Below are 15,815 nucleotides of genomic sequence, written 5' to 3'. Positions count from 1 at the left end.
TACACATAAAAATAACAATGACTATATTTTCTTTCAGCTATATCTGTAAACACTTCACCTCCAAAAAAAATTAGAATGTCTTTATCACGTTTTACCATATGACTCTAAAGTTCAGATATATCAATACCCAACTCTTAAAACTTCCACACTTCAGATTCAAGATGTTAAGCACATGCATTTATATTCTCTACTTCCAAAAAAATTAATCATTTAAAAAAATGTTTCAAAGGTATAAACCTACAGTTACAAAAAAAGAAGGAATAGTATTAATTAAAGCAAATTTCAATAACTTTTAGGAAAATGTAGAGTAGTTAAAAGAGCACTAGCTGATAAAACAGAAAAGAAGAGAGAACAAGGACTCCAGGCAGAAACAGCTGGCAAAAATGCAGTGTTCAGGATAGAAAGTATGACTGATATACTGGCAGAAATTATGGGAATTTTCAAGTGCATGACAAAAGGGGGAAATAGAAATTTTAAACCAAATTATAAACAATAAAACTGCGTTAAAAAATTGTAATTACCCTGCCACTAACTTTTCAGTTAAAAATATTTATGTAGTCGTAAAAAATTAAACTGTTACTAGTTACAATTTTTAGAATACAGGAATACGCAATGCTAAAAGACTTAATTCTAGTTATAGAGACTAATGTAAATATATTTGACTACTACAATTTAAAATGAATAATTGACAAAAATTGGGAAGTAGAAATGGGAAAGATACCAGAATGGAAAATTAGAAACAATAAAATCTGTAACTGCTAATTTTAAAGTCAAGAGATACCATCTTTAATTGAATGGACGTGAAAGAGGTTTACGAAACAAACAGTAAAGCTAATGGAAAAATAAAAAAAAAGAAGGAAAACAGAAATAATACATTAGCTAAATTCTTTTTCATTATAGTAATCAGTTCATTACTAAATAATAAAGAAAATAAAGAAATATTGCATGTAGGCAGATTATTTTGAAACATGGAAGTTGTAAACATGAATATTTCAAAGTATTTGTCTCAAAGAATAAGACTGGGGATAGAAAATAATATGGGAGACTGCTTTTCTTTATAATCCTTAAATAGTTCATAACCATGATGAATATATGGAGGGAGAGAGAAGGCATGCACGTTTAAGAGGGGTGGAATAAAAAACTAAATCACCACCTACTACTTTCTGTACTTCACATTGTTGCTCACCATCACAATGTTTAAAATCATTTTTTAACATCTATAAAATAACACAGAAATAAAAGCTCTTTAGTTCTTTGTTTGTAATCACATAACATAAAATTATCATCATCCCACAATGTAAGTCAGAGAGGTAATACACTACAGAAAAAGTGCCACGCTCAAAAATATGGCCTGTAAGCCAAAATGGCCATGAGGTTGATTTTGTTAAACTTTAAGACATAATTTAAATAAAGCAGTAAAAAACATTTATAATTCTAGGTTAATATCAGCATGGCCATTTAAAATCAAGGTACATTTTACCCATGCTGCTTCCTGGTCACTTTGTTTGGGGCATGGAAAGAAACCTTACTGTGATTATTAATAGGTTGAGTATATGTGACCTTGATTGTCAATTGCCCTCTAGTATTTAACTCACCTTCTCCAGTTTGGTAATAGGATCCCTGCCCCCACCCAACTCTCAACAAAACCAAGTTTTAGCAGGATCCAGTTCACCCAGCTAGTGATTTGTCCTAGCTGCCCTTGCAAGGAGGTGGGGGCATATAACTACATTTTGGCCAGTGGACTACAAGCACAAGTGATGTGTGCTTTTGGGGGATCATTTATAACAGAACTATGCTTTCCTCTCTTCCCTCCTCTTACACTCCTTTCCTGTAGACTACAACTTGGACAGGCCAATATGAGCTAGCAAAGATCATGAGGACAGGAACAACACTCTATAAAGCACTAACCAACAAAACACTCTATGATGATGAAGGTATGAGATATCTGCACTGTTTAAAACGGTAGCCACCAGCCATGTGTCTACGAGGGACTTAAAATGTGGCTAGTGGGTTTTTTATTTAAGTTAATTTACATGTAAATGTCAATAGCTGCATGTGGCTACTGAACAATGCAGTCACAGCGGATAACTGAGAAACAAAAGAAACCTGGATTCTTGAATGTCTTTGTGAAGAGAGGCACCAACCCACTCTTGACCATCTGCCTACCTCTGAATTGTTAAATGAGAGATGAATAAAATTCTACCTTGTTTCAACTACGGAGGATTTACATTTCTCTTTGTTAATAGTAGCCTAGCCTATGATATAACTAATAGAGACTATTTGTATCAATTTATGACAGAAAAAAAAATCTTGGTGTTTGGTGTATGGAAGAGATCTTAAAGGAAAAAAAGAGTGATAAACTCTTACAAGTGATATCAAATCAGTTTGTCTAAGAAAGTCTATTTCATGTCGGACACAGTGACTCATGCCTATAATCCCAGCACTCTGGGAAGCTGAGGGGAGGATTACTTGAGCCCAAGGGTTCAAGACCAGCCTGGGCGACACAGTGAGACCTCATCTTTACAAAAAACTTTTTTAAACTAATTCGTCACAGTGGCGTGCACCTGTAGTTCCAGCTATTCAGGAGACTGAGGCAGAAGCATTGCTTGAGCCCAAAAGTTTGAGGTTGCAGTGAGCTACGATGGCACCACTGCACTCTGGCCTTGGTGAAAGAGAGAGACCATGTCACTAAATTTTTTTTAAGTCTATTTTAAGTTGGACATCTCACTTTAGACAACAGGAAATAAATAACTTTTACTCATTTAAATAAAATATAAATCATTCAAATAATGATTTAGGAAACTATCATCATTGGAAAGCTCAAATTTTTAAATAAAATGCTAGCAATAAGCCCACAAAATAAGAATTAAGATTTGTATTTAGAAGGAGTTTAGATATTTTCACTAAGCTAAGCATATTCTAAAATTGACAAAGCAAATATAAAACTGAAGTATAAAATCTAAAGAAATAAAATACTTTACTTTTGGAACTCTACTTTGTATTTATCATTTGCTATATTTCTTTATAAGTTAAATTTTTTAAACATTTAAAATGTTTGTTAATAAAGCTTCAGGAATGTTTTTGTAGTTGTCCCTGTTAATAGCTGAATGTTATCAAGTAAAACAAAGTAGAAGAAATGTGTTTTATATAGCTCATAAAATATTGCACTTATATTGACCAAGAGTTTAAGTTATTTAGCTTTTATTTTCTTTAGCCATCTAGATGCCTTTAAGTAGTATTAACATCAACAGGCAGACTGCTTCAAAAGACAGACTGAAGACCTTCATGTTTGAATAAAGCATCCAAGTTTCCATTTTTATTGTCACTCTCAAGTTTAAGCATTAACTACTTCATATCTAGATTACTAGAAACAATCTTCCTAATGGGTGTCTTTACTTCCTCTCTGTACACCAATCCATTCTGCCTTCTGTGTCTAATCTTCCTAAATACATGTTTAATCATATCAATCCCTTGCTCAAAAATATTCAATGAGTCCCTACCACCTGCATATAGAGAATCATTAGCCTCGTAGTCAAGACCCCTCAGTTTAGCCCTAATATGTTAATCTCCTTATGTGAGCAACTGATCTACTCCAAAGTCAAAAAATAAATTGCACATTTCTATTGCTACAACCTTGCCTTCACCATTCCTTCCCTTTAAAGGCTCTGTGTATTCCTTCAAAGCTTATCCCAACATTCATCTCCTCTAAGAACTCTCCTAAATTATTTGTAGCCCAAAATACTGCAAATTTCTCCAAACTCACATTGCTCCTTTTCATGTAAGTTTTAGCTTGCCAAACACATAATACACTTTTTAATAAGGAATATGAAAGTTTTATATTCCTATGTATGTGTCAGTGTACCATGTTCCATGTATATATGAAAATGTAAAGGATGTTATCAGACTGGTTCACATTTACTGATTCATGTGTAAGTTTCAAACAATAGCTGAAAGCAAACTGTTTTAATTAAATACTGTTAAGCATATTACCAACCTAGAAAAACATGATTTTTTTTTACTACTAGATAATTTGCAGTTATTCAATGACATGGATTTATGTATGAAGAAAAATCATCCTATTTATAAAGGTTTTCAGTTTAACTGGTTCATGTCTATGCTGTTATGTTTTACAGAAAATTATCATTATTGGTTGTAATTAAGTCATAACACTAATTAAGTACTATAAAACTCACACGCAGTCTGACAGTCAGTTGAACTAGTATCTCAACAACCTGATACACCTACTTTACACTGGGAACTATATGAGTCACATAACATGCCTCTTTGAAATCTTTATTATTAGGTATGATTAGCTTCCTTTAAAAAATGAAAAAATGTGACTTAAAGAGATTAAGTTTGCCCAAGATCACACAGCAGATAAGCCAGAATTAAAGCTCTGGTATAATTATTGGAATGAATTTAGTATGAACAAGAATCTCCATTTCCCCAATATGTTACAAATCTTCAAAATGCATTAACAATTATACAAAATATCACCATTAATCAGCTTCTAAGATAGTGGGCTTAATCAAAAACCTAACAATATATGTTGACAATCTCCCAGTTCGCACATCAGATTTAGTAAAACTCAGTTAGCTCTTTCCCAAGACAAACTTGAAAAGTTCAACTAGTTGAATGGTACTCACTCTAAATGATAAATAATATATTGTTTAAAAAGGACAAAAGTATCAGCACATTTCTACTAGAACCACTTAACTTCTGAATTATCTAGGAACATATGATTATTACAATAAATGTATCTTATAAAGTGTATTAGTCTCTTTTCACGCTGCTAGGACATACCCAAGACTTGGCAATTTACAAAAGAAAACAGCTTAATTGGACTCACGGTTCCATGTGGCTGGGGAAGGCTCACAATTATGGTGCAATGCAAGGAGGAATAAGTCCCATCTTACACGGATGGCAGCAAAGAGAGAATGAGGAAGATGCAAAAGCAGAAACCCCTAATAAAACCATCACATCTTGTGACACTTATTCATTACCACGAGAACAGTATAGGGGAAACCGCCCTCATGATTAAATTATCACCCACCAGGTCCCTCCCACAATACATGAGAACTGTGGGAGTACAATTCAAGATGAGACTTGGGTAGGGACACAGAGTCAAACCATATCATTCCACCCCTGACCCCTCCCCAAATGTCCTCACATTTCAAAACCAATCATGCCTTCCCAACAGGGCCCCCAAAGTCTTAACTTATTTCATCATTAACTCAAAAGTCCACAGTCCAAAGTCTCATCTAAGACAAGGCAAGTCTCTTCCACCAATGAGCCTATAAAATCAAAAGCAAGTTAGTTACTTCCTAGATACAACAGGGGTATAGGCATTGGATAAATACAGCCATTCCAAATGGGAGGAATTGGCCAAAACAAGGGAGCTGCAGGCCCCATGCAAGTCCAAAATCCAGCAGGACAGTCAAATCTTAAAGCTCCAAAATTATCTCCTTTGACTCCATGTCTCACATCCAGATCATGCTGATACAAGAGCTGAGTTCCCATGACCTTGGGCAGCTCCACCCCTGTGATTTTGCAGGGTATGGCACCCTCACCTGGCTGAGTTCATGGGCTGGCGTTGAGTGCCTGTGGCTTTTCCAGGCACAGTGTGTAAGCTGTCGGTGGATCTACCATTCTGGGGTCTGGAAGATGGCGGCCCTCTTCTCACAGCTACACTAGGCGGTGCCTCAGTAGGGACTCTGTGTGGGGACTCCAACCCCACATTTCCCTTCCGCATTGTCCTGACAGAGGTTCTCCATGAGGGCCCCACCCCTGCAGCAAACTTCTGCCTGGGCATCCAGGCATTTCCATACATCTTCTGAAATCTAGGCGGAGGTTCCGAAACCTCAATTCTGGACTTCTGTGCACCCACAGGCTCAACACCATGTGGAAGCTGCCAAGGCTTGGGGTTTGCACCCTCTGCAGCCACGGCCCAAGCTCTACAACTGGCCCTTTTCAGCCACGGCTAGAGCAGCTGGGATGCAGGGAACCAAGTCCCTAGCCTGCACACAGTCCTGGGACCCTGTGCCCACTTTTTCCTCCTATGCTTCCAGGCCTGTGATGTAGGTGGCTGCCATGAAGACCTCTGTCATGTCCTAGAGACATTTTCCCCATTGTCTTGGGGATTAACATTTGGGCTCCTTGTTACTTATGCAAATTTCTGCAGCTGGCTTGAATTTCTGCTCAGAAAATGGGATTTTCTTTTCTATTACATTGTCAGGCTGCAAATTTTTTGAACTTTTATGCTGTTTCCCTTTTAAAACTAAATGCTTTTAATAGCACCCAAGTCACCTCTTAAATGTTTTGCTGCTTAGAAATTTCTTCCACCAGATACCCTAAATCATCTCTCTCAAGTTCAAAGTTCCACAAATCTCTAGGGCAGGGGCAAAATACCACCAGTCGCTTTGCTAAAACTTAACAAGAGTAACCTTTGCTCCAGTTCCCAACAACTTCCTCATCTCCATCTGAGACCACCTCAGCCTGTACCTTACTGTCCAGATCACCATCAGCATTTTGGGCAAAGCCATGCAACGAGTCTCTAGGAAGTTCCAAACTCTCCCACATTTTCCTATCTTCTGAGCCTTCCAAACTGTTCCAACCTCTGCCTGCTACCCAGTTCCAAAGTTGCTTCCACATTTTCAGGTATCTTCTCAGCAGTGCCCCACTCTACTGGTACCAATTTACTGTATTAGTCTGTTTTCATGCTGCTGATAAAGACATACCCAAGACTGGGCAATTTACAAAAGAAAGAGGCTAACTGGACTTAAAGTTCCACATGGCTGGGGAAGCCTCACAATCATGGTGGAAGGCAAGGAGGAGCAAGTCCCGTCTTACATGGATGGTAGCAGACAAAGAGAGAATGAGGAAGATGCAAAAGCAGAAACCCCTGATAAAACCATCAGATCTCCTGAGACTTATTCATTACCATGAGAACAGTATGGGGGAAACTGCCCCCGTGATTAAATTATCTTCCGCCAGGTCCCTCCTGCAACACATGGGAATTGTGGGAGTACAACTCATGATGAGATTTGGGTGGGGACACAGGGGATACAGAACCAAACCGTATCATAAAGTGATATGCATTTCTTCCAAACTGGGACATTTTTGAGACTGACAGGGGCCAAGACAAAAAGCATAAATTAGGGCTGTCCTAGGCAAAATGGTATGCATGATAAGCTACTCAAAGCAAAAGTATTTGGTACTTTTAACTCCAGGATACTCTTAATACCCAACAGAAAATCTTGTTAAACACAAAGGACTGTTTAATTCTTATTTTTTTAATAGGCCATTCTGTAAAACATGGGCAGAAGTTAACAGAAACCCACCAAGACATCATTTTGTATCACTTACCTTTGTGAGCCAGTGTTACACCCAAAATAACCCAGACCTGTCATACCATCTTCATGTTAACCTTTGGGGAAGTTGCTGTTTTGACTGTGTTTTTATAGAAATTGAAACAAGAACAGAAATTATAACAATAGCAATCAAACTTAAGGTCAACTACTAATTCTCAATATTATTTCCATATTTCTTTCTAAGGAAAGAAAGGGAAGCTTTCATCTTATTTTAAATATGTCTTTTTCTTTTCCAACTTAGAATTTGTATAATGTCTAATCCTACAGAGTTGATTAGAAATACCAAATATGTAATTAAAAAACACAGCAAGGCCAGCATTATCTAACAAGGATTTTTCTTTATCAGATTTTATGATTATACTGACAAATCTACAAGATTATTATTTAGAGTGTAAGGAAAATATAGACTTATTGACAGAGTCTAGAAATCATTAAGATTCTGAAAATACATTTAAATCAATCTGTCATGCAAATCACTGTGTGTCATTTCAAAAGATAATTTAAATTAAGAATTTAGCCAGCTCCTCAAGTGGGGCCTTAAACAGTAGCAATTCTAATATGCGGACAGCACAGTTCAGGTCTCAGCTTTAGATAAGCAGGTCCTGAAACCCAATTTTATCAGTGTATGTGTGTACCAGACCTAATTTAAGAGTTAAGCCATAAAAATAAAGTTGATAGGTTTTGTCACTCTACCAGACAGTAATGGATTAACACTAACAGAATTATCTTCTTTGGCCTCTCACAATCCATGCACACCACTTCTCTTCTGCTAACACATTCTTTATTTTTAAACAGTGTAAAACAAATGATTAACACCAGCTAAATCAAAAGTCATTTATTCATCCTAGGCCAGGCATGGCAGTGAACACCTGTTAATCCCAGCATTTTGGGAGGCTGAGGCAGGAGAATCATTTGAACCCAGGAGTGTGAAACTCGCCTGGGCAATACAGCAAAACTTTGTCTCTTAAAAAAGAAAAAAAAAAAGAGAGGGAAAAAAAGTCATTCATCCACCTTAGTAACTATAATTAAACTATAATCTTTCACAAATCTACGCAACAGATTTTGAAACTCTCCAAGGGTGTGTTAATTTTGCAAATCGTCCATTTTATTCGTGGTAAGATACTTTCTATTAGTTTCACCCTCAATGTGTGACTATCTCCAAGTAGTTGGGGAGAATTTATTAAAGGCTCCATATCGGAGCTGCCCTATGGGACAACTCTAGGGAGCATCATTCACATAGAATGCCTGAGTGGTGTTATGTACTCAGCCCCATCTATATACACTCGTTTTATAGAAAAAGTTGGAAATAAAAACATTTATTTTAAAATTTATCCTGAGAAATTAAATAAGAACACATGAAGCACCTAGCACAGTCAGTGGCACGCAACAGAAACGTCATAAACAGTCCCTGTATGTAACAATCTTAGTGAAAAAAGGAGGCAATTATATTGTGATAAGTGACATATGATAGAGATATTCATATCCTTATTTTTGGCTTTCATCTATTATCAAAGTTAGAAATCTGTTCCTTTTTCTCCTACATTAGAACAATGGCTATAATACAAAGCAAAAGACAACACCTTCTATTTAGCTCACAAAACACTTACTCCATAAAATATTTTATATACTTGACTATTTCTCTTATAACTCTCAAGAATCCTATAATTATACTCTACCCTTCTTATCGTGGTCATAATTCAGTATTACTATGATCAACTACCTAAATTCTGACTCTTCCACTAGATATAAGTTCCATGAGGAATCTTTGTTGTTGTTGTTCTTGGTGACAGGGTCTCACTGTCACCTAGAATGAAGTGCAGTGGTGTGATCTCAGCTACCTGCAGCCTTGACCTACCCAGGCTCAAGTGATCCTCCCACCTCAGCCACCCGAGAAGCTAGGTGCGTACCACCACACCTAGCTAATTTATTTATTTATTTATTTTTGTATTTTGTAGACACGGGGTTTCACCATATTGCCCAGGTTGGTCTCAAACTCCTGAGCTCAAGTGATCTGCCCCACCTCAGCCTCCCAAAGTACTGGGATTACAGGTGTGAGCCACCACACCTGGCCCATGAGGAATCTTAAGTCTTGCCTTATGTATCCTTAGTGCCTTACATTATAGGAAGTCCATAAATATTATTAGCAGGGTAAAGAAATGAGTGATTCAAAAATCTCATATCACATCCTTAATGCTTCAACTGATTTTTCTTATTGGACTTCTCTCAACAATGTCAGATCCACCGAGGTAGGCTGCCTCAAACTCACTATCTCAACACAACAGAAATAAAACTAGAACATTTCCTCTGTCCTTGCCAAACCCTTTCTACATTTCCAACTATGCTCTAAAAAACAAATATTAACATTAAGCATCTGAAAATAAGTCAAAATAATATTTCTTTATTCCATCAATCTATACCTAAAGAATGACTAGGTCCATGACATCAATGCCTCAAAACTCATCATAACCTGAGCAGGAAATGCTGCTAGTGCATCTCAACTTTTTGCTTGTCTTCCCTGTCTCTCCTCACTATTGTTATGCTTAATTTTACTTAAAAGGCTCCAACCATCCCAAATCCTACTCAAGACTAATGTCTTAATAAATAAAGCCTGATCTCATGAATAAATATCAACCAGTCCTCAATATCATAATATAGTACACTTAAAATTATATGTAACATCTATTTCTGGCCTAAATGGAAGAGCTTGCTAAAGACCAACACTTCTACAGTGAACAACTAAAGTAGGCTGATAAAAAGAAAATGGGGGAAAAAAATTGAAAGCATCAAAGAATTGCTAAACTGACCAGGCCTTGAAGGGCCAAAGTCCTAAAGAAGAGAGAACAGAAGAGAAGTAAGCCAACATTCTGAAGCCATTTTCCTCAACATATTTATCAATTCTGGCACAGGGCAAGAGAAGAAGGATCTGGGCAAAGAGCCCAGAGAGAGAGCTGCTATTAAGTGGCAAAAAAAAAAAGCAGCATTTCCGCCAATCTCTTGAGGATAGAGAGACAAAAATAACAGACTTGAAAGGCCAGAATCTGGGAAAAAGTAGGCCCAGAACCTCGCCTAACGTTCTGCCAATATTCCCTCAAAACTTCTGATAAATCCTTAAACTGTAGGGAATAAGAGGATAAAAAGTCAAGCAGAAAGGCAATGAAAAACAAGATTTAGAAAGTTCATAATACAATGAGAAATTAATTGGAATTCAGGGCCTACCAGTGAGATAAAGTCTCAGTGAATACCCCAGGATCTCTGTGGGAACTCTAGAAAGACTGCTCCTAAAAGCAAGGCTAACAAAAAGTAGATAGAGCTTTATCAAAAATGGACCCCAAACTCTAATTGAGAGGTCTTGTGGAGACACAAAGGTTAGAGTTTAGGATCTACCAGGGGGAAATCCCAGTGAATATACCTGGCTCTTGCTTGGAAGCTCTAAAGGGTTATAGCTTGAGACAGGAAGGGCAGCAATCAGAGGTAGACTGACCTCTATGAAAACTACAACCCATCCTGAACCCACGTGTGCCCTTTCCCAATCTGTTCCCACTCTATCTTCCCAGGAAGAGAAAAGCTAAACCCTGTATAGAAGAAAATAATATCATCTGGGGCCTCTAAACTATTTTATGTGCAATATCCAACAGTAAACATAGCACTACATAGCACTGAAGTCTGAATGGCCAAGGGCAAATTCAACAGGGGCAATGAGAAAAGGTACACTAACTAGAATGCCTCCAAATTAAGCCAGTTTCCTCATTTATCGCCTTTCACCAGTTCTTTGGAAAGAAAGAATAGTTACCTTATTGAGCAGAGACAAGATTTAAGATTTTACATTTTTTGTTACAGAACATTTCAATTCTGTATTGAATCAGTTATGAAAATAAAGAAAAGTAGAAAAAAAAAACCCTTTAGTTTTCAAAAAGTATTAGGGATGCCAAAATATAAGATCATATGACAATAAACCATACACAAAAAAGTGAAAACAGAATCCACACTGTCCACCTTCCCATTCACACACAGGTACCTTCATACCTTGACCTTTGACCTCACCTACAACTGGGCTGTACCTAGAGATATGGGGTAGTTCTCCCTACTGCCCAGGTTGGAATCCAACCTTGGGGGTAAAGGGGGGAGGAGAAGAGGCTCTCTTCTCTACCCTCCTTCATGATTCCTGACCCCCCAATCCTTCTTCCCATTTCCTATGATGTTATTTTATTACAGCTTTTTAAATATTTTTTAAAATTATTTAACCCTTGGCAGCAGAGACTAAGGAGGGGAATAAGGAATTGCAGACTCTGCATGACTGAAATAAAGAGAAATAAAAACAACAAAAAGGGATCCAGAATATATGACTTAGAAAAAAATACACACACACACACACATTATATATATATATATATATATATATATATATATATATATTTGGCTAAAATAATAGGAATTTATTCTCTCATAGTTCTGGAGGCCAGGGGTTCCACATCTGTTCACTGGGCAAAAATCAAGGTGTCAGCAAAGATGTGCTCCCTCTAGAGGCTCTAGGAGAGAATCTATTCCTTGCCTCTTCCAGTTTCTGGTGGCTGCCAGCAAGAAAAATATTTTAAAACTATGAAAGAAAATAGAGAAAAAGATGAAGAATTTCAACAGAGCATTAAAATCTGTTTTAAAAGATGCAAATGGTAAAGAGTAGTTTTTAAAATATGTAACTAATTGGCTTGTGTAGTTATAACAAAGTAGACATTAAGACAATAATATTTCTAGAGATGAAAAGAAACATGTCCTAATAATAAAGGGGAAAACCAACAAGGAAGATATAGCAATTATAAATCTGTATGTACTCAATAACATAACTGCAAATAGACATAAGGCAAAATTTTGGGAAACAAAAAAATTCCAAAAATTCACAATCATATTGGGAGAATTTAACACAGCTCTCTCCAGAGCTCTTAGGACAAGCAGACAAAAAAAAACAAATAAATCATTAAACATATTGGATATCTGACACAAATAATTAATAAATGTGAGGAATGAATAAAAGTAAAACACTGTACCCAACAAGAGATTACATACTCTTGTTGTAATAGAACACATATCAAATAGAACACACATCAAAATTGACAAGGTGCTGGGTCATAAAGCAAGCCTCAGTAAACTTCAAAGTATTGAGATAATTAAAAGGATGATTTCTGACAAAAGTAGACTTAAACTGGAACTCAATAACCCAAAAATCTCCAGTTGTTTGAAAATTAAGAGATATACTAAATAAGTCCAAAGAAATCACAATGAAAATTAATATTTTTAACTGATAGTAACAAAAATATAACATCAAAACTTATGGGATCTAGCTAAAATTGCTTACAAATTTACAGCCTTAAATTAATATATAATAAAGTAAGATAAATTGGAAAAAAATCAATAACCTACATATCCATCTCAACAAATTACAAAGGAAGCAAATATAAAAAAATTAAATTCTTAATAAGCAGATATTAATGACAAAAAATATACAATAGAGAAAATTAACAATGCTAACAGCTGAGTCTTTGAAAAAACTTAAAAAATTGATATGGCTCTTGCAAAACTGATAAAGAAAAATTAAAAAGGCACAAAAAACTCATGTGGAAAGAAAAAGGCAGCATCACTATAGATCCTAAAATCATTTTTTAAAATGAACGTAGGATGAAACAGAGAATGTGACAGAACAATCTGTGTTACAAATATGGGAAAGAAGTACATTAAAGAGGGCGGAGGAAATGATTCTAACCTAAGTAACTATGAAAATGAGTGAAGCCGATAAAGGCAAAAAAAAAAAAAAAACTATAAAAATAAGCATTGTATAGCTGATAAAGTTGTTACCCATGGAGGTACAGATTAGTAATTCTGATAGGGCTCTGCACGTATACTGCAACTGAACAATTAAGTAAATGGGTAACAGATAATGGGAGCTCGATTTCTCTCTGTTGGAGTATGAGATTTCAGATATACCAAGCAAGTGGGCTACAAAACTACATATGGTAATGGATTGGAGTTGTAGACATCAGTATAAAATCATGTTTACCTTAATACAGATATAAATGGTTATATACAAAAACATTTACAAGTATGTACACATGAGTTAGTATAAACACATTTTTTTTTCCGTTTTTCAGCTAAGAAGGCCTAGAAACAACAACACACCAATAGCAACAAGCACCCATAGTGCCCACATCCTAGTTTCTAATACCACTCACAAATAAAAGCAACCAGGACTCCTTGGAAAAATGGCTGATTCTAGGAAAGGGCAGGAAATATACAAAATTTCTTTCAGTGCCAGAAAGTAAGGACATGCTAAAAAAAAAAAAAATATATATATATATATATATATCCACAATGATGGGGCCTGTCAAAAGGACACAGGAGCCAACTGAAAGAGCTCTCAATGGCCAAAGCTAGAACAAATTGAGCAAGAAAATAAAACAGTATTAGATTATAACCCAAAGTATAAAATAAGTATCCATGAGTCCATAGTATTTCAAATAAATGACTGAAAAAATAAATAAATGAGAGAGAACAAAATCTGAGCAGAAAAATTCCAAATCTGTGTAAATACTCTGCCCTAAAAGAGGTGTGAGCATAACTGCCCACTCCTTAAGTGTGGGCTATGTATAGTGACTTCCAAAGAGTACAGTGTGGAGAGAGAGAAAAAAACAGTAACTTTACGGTGCAGAAACCTGACAAATACTACCTCAACCAGGTAATCAAGATCAAGATCAACAGTGATGAGTCACGGAGATAACATGTACCCTTGATATGAAGAGAAGAATCACAGGAGAACAAAAGTCCGGATAAGATTAGCATACAGAAATTTAAATCCTATATCCAGCATGGCTCTAAAAAGTGTGCCAAAAATTTGACTCTAACTTTCCTAGAGGCCAAATCAAAGAGAACACAGTCAATTACATAGTTCACATTATTCATGAAGTGGCAGGTTGGATAGTCAAGCAAAGCATGACTTTTCTAGCATCTGAAACAGAATAAAACTTCTTTCATGGCTTCTCATAAAGGTAGTGCTATTATCATAAAATGGAAGACATCCAAACATAAAATCCCTACTGCATTTCTTAGGACTATTTCATACAACATCCTTTAACCCAAGTCAGTGGCATCCTCAAGAGCAATTATACAAGAGAGCAAAATAAAGTAGTTCGGTTCTAATATCCATGGGTGAAATTGAGAAAACATATAAAATAAGATTACAGAGACTTTAAGCAGTCCATCTACAGTGAAACACTATGCGATGGTGATTTTAGTAAGGTTTTAACAGTTGAAATCTAAGGCTGTAATTTTTATCAAGACCAGTATTTAAATAACTTGGCTCTTAAGTAGAGATCGTACACACTGACTCTTAATCAGGGAGGCGGTAAGGTAAACGGTAAGGTAAAGAAGTATTCATAAAAAATTAAGTCTACATAAAGTCATGACTGAAGGAATAGCTAACCTATCTCTGCACATAGGTGCACCAAAACAGGTATGGCCCACTCAGTCAAATTTTAGTGGTTAAAACAAAAGGGAAAAAATTGATCTACACATAAGAAGAGAAACTGTTCTAAATAAAAGCCTTTTAAGGAATATAAAGGGAAGTAGAAGGCAAAGGCAACGAAAATAATTCTTATTTCTGTAACAATCACAGTGTATTTTTATCACCTCTAGAAACAAATTTACAAGGGAACAATCTGGAACTCTAAAATATGTTTCAGTCTCTATTTAGTTTTTCTTTAGTTATCAGGTAATGGTATAAAATATATTAAAGGACATATATTCTGCACTTAACATATGTTCCTTGTTCTCTTTTAAATGGGGATTTGATTTTCTGGTTCTTTTTAGGTTAGTTATCAAAAGGCCAACTCATAGAAAATAGCTAAAAAACAGATGAATAATAAGACGTTTAAAACACATTAAGAAAAACTTAGTGGTGAAAAATTGCACATTCCTTCCACATTGTACCTAAGTTAGCCCTCGATTTATCTTAGTCATAGAGCAATCTAAATGGAAATAATAAATGAATACTAAAATACTATTGATAATGGTTAAGAAGCGGTAAGAATTGCCGGGCATGGTGGCTCACGCCTGTAATCCCAGCACTTTGGGAGGCCGAGGCGGGCGGATCACGAAGTCAGGAGATCGAGACCATCCTGGCTAACACGGTGAAACCCCGTCTCTACTAAAAATACAAAAAATTAGCCAGTCGTGGTGGCAGGCGCCTGTAGTCCCAGCTACTCGGGAGGCTGAGGCAGGAGAATGGTGTGAACCCGGGAGGCGGAGCTTGCAATCAGCCTAGGTGACAGAGCGAGACTGCGTCTCAAAAAAAAAAAAAAAAAAAGAAGTGATAAGAACTAAAAATTGGCATATCTTTACTGCTGCTTTAGCTCAAAGTAGAAAGGTTATAATACACCTAATAATAAATGTAATGTTTCAAAG

At 36.2% G+C, this 15,815-nt stretch overlaps 1 protein-coding gene across 2 annotated transcripts in view; it reads right to left on the bottom strand.

Annotated features, from left to right (window-relative positions):
* The window catches only part of FANCL (FA complementation group L), a 76,251-nt gene that overhangs the window by 39,955 nt on the left and 20,481 nt on the right, over positions 1-15,815 (bottom strand). The window lies entirely within an intron of this gene.

Source organism: Pongo pygmaeus, chromosome 12 (assembly GCF_028885625.2).
Source record: "Pongo pygmaeus isolate AG05252 chromosome 12, NHGRI_mPonPyg2-v2.0_pri, whole genome shotgun sequence".
In the NCBI taxonomy this organism is placed as follows: domain Eukaryota; kingdom Metazoa; phylum Chordata; class Mammalia; order Primates; family Hominidae; genus Pongo; species Pongo pygmaeus.
This window is presented reverse-complemented; position numbering and strand designations above follow the sequence as displayed.